Source organism: Olea europaea, unplaced genomic scaffold, assembly GCF_002742605.1.
Source record: "Olea europaea var. sylvestris unplaced genomic scaffold, O_europaea_v1 scaffold1959, whole genome shotgun sequence".
In the NCBI taxonomy this organism is placed as follows: domain Eukaryota; kingdom Viridiplantae; phylum Streptophyta; class Magnoliopsida; order Lamiales; family Oleaceae; genus Olea; species Olea europaea.
The window spans coordinates 149,058-160,433 of NW_019237435.1; positions in this window are offsets into that span (position 1 = coordinate 149,058).

The window sequence follows — 11,376 nt, forward strand, 5'->3', positions numbered from 1 at the left end:
GTAGTGAACCTATCAGTTGGTGCAAGTTTCCAATAAGAGGGATTTTCCATGGACCTGGAGGAAATTTTGAAGGAATTATGAATCTTTTGCTGTTGTTGAATAGCAAGAACAGGAAGGAAAATGCAGTGAGGGAAAAGGAAAATGGGATTTCCATTGTAGGGAAAATGGGATATTGGAGGAATATTGTGGCTATTAATTATATACAAATAATCAGATTTTTTTTTACGAATGATGTTATTCATAGTTAATGATTGCAGCAATCATCATATGTGATAGCTTGTTATTTGATGCATTAACTTGTTATTTGAGAAGACAGAATTACAGCAAATTAATGCCTCAAAATAACAAGATGTCGCATAAAATGACTACTATAGCTTTTGCTTTAAATTTGATTAGATTAAGTCTATGTTTGACTCATTATTTTTAGTTGTTTGTGCAACTCCTTTGTAAAAGACACTTTGATCAAATCACTTTTTATTCACACATTTTATAAGACTCAAAATTACCACTCACTTTTCTACCGATCATTTACCAATGTTTATAAGCACCCTTGTTTATTAACACTTGGAAGTGTTTTGTTTTCACACAAAATACAAACAATTTCTTGAAAAGCTATTTGCTCTTATTTCTCTTCCTATCTTCCTTTCTATATTATACAATTCTAATCATTGTTATGTACATACTACGTGGACTATATGAAAGTGTGTTGAACGTAAAATTTAAGAGGATGTTTGGTCTGGTTTAAAATTATATTTTTTTAGCAAATTGTGATAGAAATTTTTGAAATGTGTGGTTGAAAAGTTTATGGAACCCATAAAAGATGTGATTAATATTGATTATTTGACTTTGATTTAGATTAAAATAGAATTTTAATCGAAAACAAACATGTACTAAATAAATTATTTCTCTCCAACTATTTAAACTTTGAAAATGATAATTTTCAATACAAGACTTTCAAGGCCACTCAACAAGTGTATTTTTAAATGGGGATATATTTTAGGGAAAATTGCAACAGTGGTCCCAAACCTTTGAATTTTTTGCAGCCTTTATCCTAACATTCACTTAGTGCCACCAACAGTCCCTAACCTTTCATAAATTCGCAGCAGAGGTCCAAATGGATGAAAATCGTCCAATTTGATCATTAGTTGACAAATAAAATTGAACTTTGGTCAATTTTGACCTATTTAAAAGGGTAAAAGGGTAATTTGTTATTTCATCATATAAAACAATTAAAATAATTTAACTAAAACAAAAAAAAATGAAAAGGAAAAGGAAAAAAAACAACCACCATTGACTTTCAGCACCTCAGCCACCACCAATCCACACTGTTGCCATAGTAATGGTGGACACCATTGTCAATGCATAGCTACAGTAAAACAACGGTAATTTTGAGCAAAATGGCAATCAAAAATTTGAGTAAAACGACAGTAATTTTGGCTAGATTTGGTTAAAATTTAGACCATTTTCTCTCCCCCGGGGCATATCCCAATGGTGCAAATGATAGGAGTGAGGTAATCTCAGCCTTGCTGGCAACCGTAGTGTAAGAGTTCGATTCCTAAGATATGAAATTGGACTCTTTGTGGGCATCAGTGTAGGAGCAAACTCTTATTCCCTGACCTACTAGGACACATCCCGAAATTTGCCTCTTTCATGATGCTCTAGGGGCAGGGCGATGGGGACCCTCAAAGTTAGGGTTCAACCTTTTTTTATACCATTTTCTCTCTGTGTGTGTGAATTAGAGAGTCAGAAATATCCAATCAAAGGTTCCAGCGGTGCCTCTAGAGAACGGACCCTCAAATGTATCGTCCAGCTATCAAGCAATTCTATTGTCCAGCTATCAGGCAACCAGCTCGACCTTTTTACCATCTCCTCTAGGTTTCTATTTATGGGCGGCCTAATTGTCCCATTCGAGCCATTAGCAGAGGAAGCCATCGAAATCAGCTATGCAGTACTGCCGAAGCCCAATCCTTGCTCCTCCTCAGAAATTGGTTGATGCTGCTAGTTTGGTGGTGTGGGTTAGTGGTAGCTGGTGGCTAAGGAGAGTCGTGGTGTTGGATGGTGGCAGTGTGGTTTTCTGGTTTCAATTAGGGATGGGGGATGGGGAAGATGGTGAATGTATGTGTTTTCATTTCTTGATTTTTTTGATTTAATTTTTTAACTTATTTTAAGTATAAGATGGAAAGTTACCCTTTTAAATTCATCAAAATTTGTTAGAGTTCAATTTTATTTGTCAGCTAATGGTCAAATTGGATGATTTCCATTCATTTGGACCTCTGCTGCGAATTTGTGAAAGGTTTGAGACTATTGGTGGCACAAAGTAATTGTTATGATAAAATTTACAAAAAATTCAAAAGTTTGGAACCGTTGCCGCAATTTTCCCTATATTTTAAACAAAAAAATAAAAACACAAGCACCTTTTTCTATCAACAGTCAAATCATTAGTCCAAATATTTTAATATAGATTTTAGTCTCAAAATGTGGCAGGATCCGTTTTGTCCACAAAGTCAAATAAAATTTAAAGCCTATTTGGCCTCATTTTTCCAATCTTTTGTCAACAATTGTGGGCCCGTGTTAAAAAATGAGACAGCCACCTTGACAAAAGCTGAGACCGAAATCGTTTCAAGCTTTTGTTTGAAATTAAGCATTTGCGTCTTTTTATTTTTGTCCTTCAATCAAAATTTTATTTTTTTCATTGCCTGTCCTTCACTTTGAATTTTATTCTTTCATTGAGGGCAAATTAGTCTTCAAATATCAATGGATAGTATTGTCTCTGTCCATTTTTGACACTGTCTTGCGTTTGTAGAACAGTCACTTGTCAAATACTGTAGAAAAATGAGTTTTGGCCGAAAAATTTGACAAAAATGTGGACTAAACACACGCTTAGATTTTAGTCCAAACAAAACATGCACTGAATAAATTATTTCTCTCCAACCATTTAAACTTTGAAAAAGATGATTTTAAATACAAGACAAGACTTTCAAGGCCACTCAACAAGTGCATTTTCAAATGGGGATATATTTTTTTAAAAAAATAAAAATACAAACACTTTTTCTATTAGCAGCCAAATCATTAGTCCAAAAACCGATAATATTTTAATCCAGATTTTAGTCTCAAAATGTGGCAGGATTCGTATTGTCGACAAAGTCAAATAAAATTTAGATTTTAATCCAAATTAAACATGCACTGAATAATTTATTTCTCTCCAACCATTTAAACTTTGAAAAAGATAATTTTCAATTCAAGACGGGACTTTCAAAGCCACTCAACAAGTGCATTTTCAAATGAGCATATATTTTAAACAAAACATAACAATACGGGCACCTTTTTTATCAACATTCAAATCATTAGTCCAAAAACCGATAATATTTTAATCCAGATTTTAGTCTCAAAAGGTGGCAGGATTCGTATTGTCTACAAAGTCAAATAAAAGTTAGATTTTAATCCAAATCAAACATGCACTGAATAATTTATTTCTCTCCAACCATTTAAACTTTGAAAAAGATAATTTTCAATTCAAGACGGGACTTTCAAAGCCACTCAACAAGTGCATTTTCAAATGAGCATATATTTTAAACAAAACATAACAATACGGGCACCTTTTTTATCAACATTTAAATCATTAATCCAAAAAATTATAATATTTTAATCCAAATTTTAGTCTCAAAAGGTGGCAGCATTCGTATTGTCTACAAAGTCAAATAAAATTTAGAATTTTCCACGATCCATATTGCCACCTGCTTGCATGTTGCAATAATTCATTCTTTTTTAATGGAATGAATCAAGAGGGTCGAATTGATAAACTCTTACTGATAAGAGTAAATTAGATTATTTTAAGATTGTTAGAATTCATTTGGCATAACTTTTGAGAAGTCAAAAATTATTTCGAAATTCATTTACTTAATTTTGTAGAAGTGATTTTTAGAGAAAACTGACTTAACGTGTCTTCCAAAAGATGAAATTCTTTTGGAAATTAGTTTCCAAACAGTATTTAAGGTACTCCTCTGAGAAGGTTCTTCTTCAATAAGTAAAAGTAAAAGCGAAATCCTATCGAATTGGCCCTTAGTCTTGTTTTCGGCTGATTTGATACAAATTTTTGAATGGATTGAACTACAAATCATTACAAATAACGTGTCAGCTATTGAAAAGGACTAACACGTGCTAGGTTTGGCATTGACAATATTTGGTGATCAAGTTATTTTGGTCTATAAATTTGTCCACTCATTCTTTATTTTTATTTTATCATGATTGCATTAAATATTTCAGATACTACCATACAAAAAAATTTAATAAAATAATGAAAAATATTTGAAAAATATAAAAATATATGAAAAGCAAAAAATGAAATTTTTTTCCTTTAAATTTAAAGATGTTTTGTATTATGATCAAGGGGTCATTTGAAAATAAAGAGTCTTTTAAATATGCTCTCGGATGATATCAGCTTAGATTACGTGAAGTTCTTATTTTTAAAATGTAATTAATTATTAATTTTGATGATAAACTATTCGAATCTTATGTTAGAAAAATTATTACCTCTTCTTCAATAGCTCGAAAGGTCAAAGTATTATGTCCACCCATATATAAGCCACCCCTCAAATTGAAATTTTAAAAAATTTCAACTGATAAAAGCATAACAATGCTAAATGCTTACTTCTTCTTTCATGTGATTCAAAATTAGCGGATAAAATCATTAATCACTTAACATTTTTTTAAAATTCATCTAAAAGCTGGATGTGATTTTGATGTCAAAGTTGAATTTTTTGTGACACGAAAATCCCAAATTCGCATATTTAAATAGGACAAGAACTCGAAACTTCACACTTTTAAAGGTTGAGGACGCATAAGGACACCATGTGAAAGGTAGTGATTCGAGACTAAATTTTCTCAAATAAAATTTACCAATAATAATTAAAATTCATTAAAATTAAAAATAAGAACTCAATAACATTGAGTTCACGTTTAGTTCAATTACAAACATTAATTAATATTTAAGTCAAAATCAACAATTAATTTTAATTATACATTTTATACGATCCACAATATTCCAATTATATAAATTTCATCATTTCTTATCATGTTATAAAAGTGAAGAAAAAAGAAGAGAACAAAGAGAAATCAATAGACTTGTGTGTGTGTTTTATTAAGAACCACAGCCCTGTATTTATAGGACAGAATCAGGATACAACAGTAATTATTTCTAAGGGTGTAATTGTCATTCACCCCTAAACCTTAATAAACTTTTTTTTTACAATACTCTCCCTTGAATGATACATTACAAAATATCTGCCTCATTAAAACCTTGTTTGATAAAAATTCAATAGAAAAAAATCAAAACGAAGGAAAAAGAGTACACTTATTTTGGAGTTCTAAAAATAAATGATGTCTCATTAAAACCATGCTAGGAAATCCCAGTGGTACAAAACCTGATAGAAGGAAAAAGAGTACAGCTACTCCCCTTGATGTTGATCACTGAAAATATTTGAGACGACGCATTCCAATCTCATGAACTAATTTCTTGAATATAAATGTTGACAGTGCTTTTGTGAATAAATCGACCACACTATCACTTGAACGAATTTGTTAGATATCGATGTCGCCATTCTTTTGAAACTTATATGTATGAAAGAGTTTTGGAGAAATATACTTCGTTCTGTCACATTTGATTTAACCTCCTCTAAGTTGTGTAATACAAGCTGCATTGTCTTTATACAATATTGTTGGACTATCCTTTGTTGAAGTTAATCCGCATAATAATTGGATATAATGGGTCATATTTCTCAGCCACACACATTCTCGACTTGCTTCATGGATTGCAATAATTTCAAAATGATTTGAGGATGTAGCTATCAATGATTGTTTCACAGATCTCCATGATATAACCGTTCCTCCACGTGTAAATACATAATCTTTTTGCGACTTAGTTTTATGTGAGTCATATAGATAACCTACATATGCATATCCCACTAAAGTAGATCCCGACTTTTGAGAATAAAATAATCACAAATCAATGGTACCCTTTAAGTAACGAAAAATATGTTTAACACCATTCCAATGTCTTTGAGTTGGTGTAGAGCTATATCTTGCAATGAGATTTACAAAAAAAGCTATATCGAGTCAAATGCAATTTGCAAGATAAGTTAATACTCCAATTGCACTAAGATATGGTACTTCATGACCAAGAACCTTTTCGCCTTCTTCAAGTGGACGAAATTGATCATTTTTCACATGAAGTGATCAAACAACTATAGGTGATGCCAATGGATGCGCATATCCCTGTAAAAACATTTTAAAACTTTTTTTGTATACATAGATTGGTGAACAAATAATCCATCTATGAAATTTTCAATCTACAATCCAAGACAAAATTTGATTTTTCCCAAATCCTTCATCTCAAATTCATTTTTTAAATAATCAGCAGTTTTGTTGAGCTCTTCAAGAGTTCCAATTAAATTTAAATCATAAACATAAACTGCCACAATTATAAATCCACTATTTGTTTTCTTTATGAAAATACATGGGCAAATATCGTCATTTTTATAACCCTCATTAAACAAATATTGTTAAGGTGATTATACCACATGTGTTCCGATTGTTTTAATCCATATAATGATCTTTGCAATCTAATTGAGAACATGGTTCTTGGACATGTATCGCTTTGTTCCAGGCACCTTAAATCCTTTAGAGACATTCATATATTTACATATGTGTGTGTGTGTCACTATCAAGTCAACCATACAAATATGCAGTTACTATATCTATAAGACGCGTATCAAGCTTTTGTGATACAGTCAAACTAATTAAAAATTTAAAAGTGATAGTGTCCATTACGGGAAAATATGTTTCTTCGTAATCAATTCCTGGTTTTTCTGATAAACCTTGAGCTACTAGTAGGATTTTGTATCTTGTAATTTCATTATTTTCATTCATCTTTTGTACAAAAATGCATTTGTATCCAACATAGATTACATTTTCAGGTATTCGAACTACAGGTCCAAACATTTTTTGTTTCTCCAAAGAATTCAATTCTGCATGTATAACTTCTTTCCATTTTGGCCAATCATTTTTATTTTGATGATCTTTAACCGACAGTGGTTCAGGATCCCCATTTTACATGAAATCAAGAGCCACATTAAAGACGAAAATGTTGTCTATAACAACATTATTTCGTTCCCATAATTTATGAGATAATATATAATTTATTGAAATATCATTATTTTCAGACACTTGTGGTTCTTCAAGAAATGTATTTTCAATATCTGATTGATCAATATTTTCTAATGTGACTTCTTCCATGTACCTTTCTTTTTCGAGGTATAGAGTCTTTTGAACCAATTGATCGACCACGCTTCTGGCATATTTGAGATTCATTTGCTACAACAGATTGTCATACAGAGACATCAATTTTTGCTGTAATATTTTCTGCTAGAACATATGACTTTATCACTTTTCTTGTGTCAACAAATATATCATATAATTGATTTGCAACTCTTTGCAAATGAATGATTTTTTTCAATCTCTTGCTCACATTGATTGCTCGGGATCAAAATGAGATAGAGTTGCTTCATTCCAAGTAATTTTACTTTATTTTTCAGGATGTAGTTTTTCCCCTCTCAAAGTTGGGAAAGTCATTTCATCAAAATGACAATCTGCAAAACGTACAATAAATAAGTCACCCGTTAAAGGCTCAAGATACCTAATAATTGATTGTGAATCAAAACCCACATAATTCCAAGTCCTCGTTGGGGACCCATTTTAGTACGTTATGGGGTGAAATAAGGACTTGGACAGCACAACCAAAGACCCGTAAGTGAGAAATATCATGTTCATAACCAAATGTCAGTTGCAAAGGTGGATATTGATAATAGGCAGTTGGTCTAATACGAACCAATGATGCAGCATGTAATATGGCATGACCCCAAACAAAAGTTAGGAGTTTTGCTTTCATAAGTAATGATCTAGCAATAAGTTGTAGACGTATAGTAAATGACTCTGTCAAACCATTTTGTGTATGGACATGCGTAATTGAATATTCAATTACAATCTCGATTGACATACAATAATTGAATGCTTGTGATCTAAATTCAGCAGCATTGTTAAGGCGAATAGTTTTAATTGAGTAATCGAGAAATTGTGTTCGTAATTTTATAATTTTAGCAAGTAGTCTAGCAAGGGCTACATTTCTAGTGAAAAGTAGGCAAACATGTGACCATCTATAGAAGAATCAATTAATACCATAAAATAACGAAATGATTCACATGGTGGATGTATTGGCCCATATATTTCTCTATGAATTTTTTCTAAGAAAGTTAGAGATTCAATATTGACTTTTATAATTGAAGGTCTAATGACTAACTTGCTTTGCGAACAAGCTACACATGGATAATCATTAGGTAAAAGAATATTCTGGTTCTTTGAAGGATATCCATGTGAATTGTTTATTATTCGATGCATCATTATAGCTCGTAGATGTCCAAGTCGATCATGCCAAAGAATAAAGCATTTTGGGTCAACAAAACTTCTGGTTCGTGGCATTATTTGATTCATCCATTTTTATAAATGTAAAATACACGTCAGATGGGAGTGTATAAAATTTTTCTTTTATCTGCTTCTGATCAGATACGAAAGAAATTATGCAAAGATATTCGGTATTATTTTTTTGCATCATCTCAATATGATATCCATTGCAGCAGATATCTTTAAAATTAAGCAAATTTCTTCTAAATTTGCTAGAATAAAGTGTGTCGTCAATATATAATTTGTATTATTTGGTAAAATAATACAAGCTCTTCCGGATCCTTCAATGATATTCGATGTACCTGATATTGTATCGACATTATTTTCTTCCAATGTTAAGTCCAAGAAATATTTTTTGTCTAGAAAAATAGTATGTGTAGTTGCACTATCAATCAAGCATGTGTCTTGACAATCTATCATGAATCTACCAATATAACAAAATAGATATATTTTTAAAAAAAAAAAATTTGAATTTAAATTCAAAATGATAACATAATGAGTGCTTGTGAAATTAACGATGCATAATAAAGTTTAAATTTTTTTGCGAAAAGTAAAAACATATTTCAAACTAAATTTCTAAAATAAAGAGAAATACTAGCATGAAAAAAAAACTAATCTATATCTTTCATCACACCACCCCCAATCAAATTGTCAATATTCACATTTGGATCAGCAAAGAAATCGGAGACATTTAAATAGGTCACATCAATTGGACCATCATAGTCAACAAAATTTGTCTCCACTTTTCTTTTTCCCTTGATTGAATTTTGATAGAGATCCACAAGGTGTTTTGCCATACGGCAGGTACGAGTCCAATGCCCTTTCATTCCACATCTAAAACGACTTTCTTCGTGTACCTTTTTAGGTGTGCTACTTTCGTTTACTTTGTACCTTTTGAAATTGTTGCCTTATTGTTGATAACTTTGTTGATTATTTCATTCATGATTTATTCCACGTATACGTCCACGTCCTTATCTTGATATTGCATTTGCTTCAGGCATTGGTACAGAACCAGTTGGACGTAATCCATGTTTTTCATCAGTAGTTCATTATTTTGGTCAGCAACAAGTAAGCAAGATATAAGTTATGTGTACTTTTTGAAACCAAGCTCATAATATTGCTGATGCAGGAGCATGTTCGAGACATAAAAGGTGGAAAAAGTTTTCTCCAACATGTCTTCATCAGTGATTTTTCTCTCCACACAATATCAATTTTGAACATATTCTGATCAATTCAGAGTTGTACTCACTAACAATTTTAAAGTCTTGCAAACAAATATGCATCCACTTATAGCGGGTTTTGGGAAGGACTATAGTTCTCTAATGATCAAATCTCTCAGTTAATTTCTTCCAAAGAACCTGTGGATCCTTTTTAGTGAAATATTCAATTTTCAACCCATCGTGAAGATGATGACAAAGGAAGATAAGTGCTTTTGTACGATCCTGCAAGGATTCTTTGTTTCCTTCTGTTATTGTCTCTCTCAAACCTTTTGAGACAAGATGGATATCAGCGTCTAGTACCCATAATAGATAATTTTTGTCAGATATATCAAGTGCTGCAAACTCGGGTTTCGTGATGTTTGTCATTTGATTAACTATTAAATAAAGTGAGAGAAAGTACAATTAGTTTCGAAGAATATGATTAGACATCTCATAATAGTTAATCATGACATAAGTTATGTGTTTTCCTTCAGGGATTAGCACTAAAATAATATGTTTTTCGAAACATATGCTACTTCAGAAGCACATTGTATTTTATTATTACTTTTTTACGAGTAATATGTCAATATTCTTCTAAAATATTGAAAATTATAATTTATACTCTTCAGGAGCGAGTAATATTCTTCAAAAATATTAATTATAGTATTGTGCTACTTCAAGAACATCAACAAACTATACATAATAGATAGATTTTAAATTAATATGGCTCTAGAATATTAATTATAATGTTGTGATACTCTATGAGCAACAACATGATAAATTGTTAAGTTAAAGTTTATATAATAACATCTAAAATATTTAATTACCATATAGACATGGTATGAATTTACATACAAGAGTTAATCATAAAAAAATGTATAAGTAAAGAAAAAAATCTTCCAAGCATCACGTGAAAAGAATATTTAATTACCATACAAACAGAATATGATGTAAAAAGTAATTACCAAATAGATAATATATGAATTTATATTTTAAAATTGATTACCAAACATTTATTAGGAAAAAGAATTTCCATACATAGAAGTTAACAAAATTCGCTAAATCACTTATTGGTTAAATCTTTTACCAACATGCAAAAGATATTAGACATGCATATGAATTTCACACATATACAAGTTAAAAATAGAACTAATATATAACAGATTCAAAATACATAATTAATACTGAATAATATGTGAAAAAATGATTGTGTATGAATAAAAAAATGTGAATTAATATGTGTTCAGATTACGCATACAAAAGTGAATTGGAATTAATATGCATGCCGATGAAAAGTAAAAAAAAAAAAGAAGCAACATCGTTATATTGCATATGTATATTGCAATATTTCATATGCTACCAAATTAATTTTGGTACACGTGATAAATATCCATGCCTATAAAAATTATTATCTTCACTAAATTTTGAAAAATTAAACTATTGTGCTGATAACGTGTTATGAAAGTGAAAAAAGAAAAGAGAACAAAAAGAAGTCAATGAACTTCTGTATGTTTTATTAATAACCAAAGCCTTGTATTTATAGGATAGTATCAGAGATACAACAGTAATTATTTATAGGGCATCATGGGTGTAATTGTCATTCACCTCTAAACCCTAATAAACTTTCCTTTTACAACATATCAAATTTTATTAAAAGTATTATTTT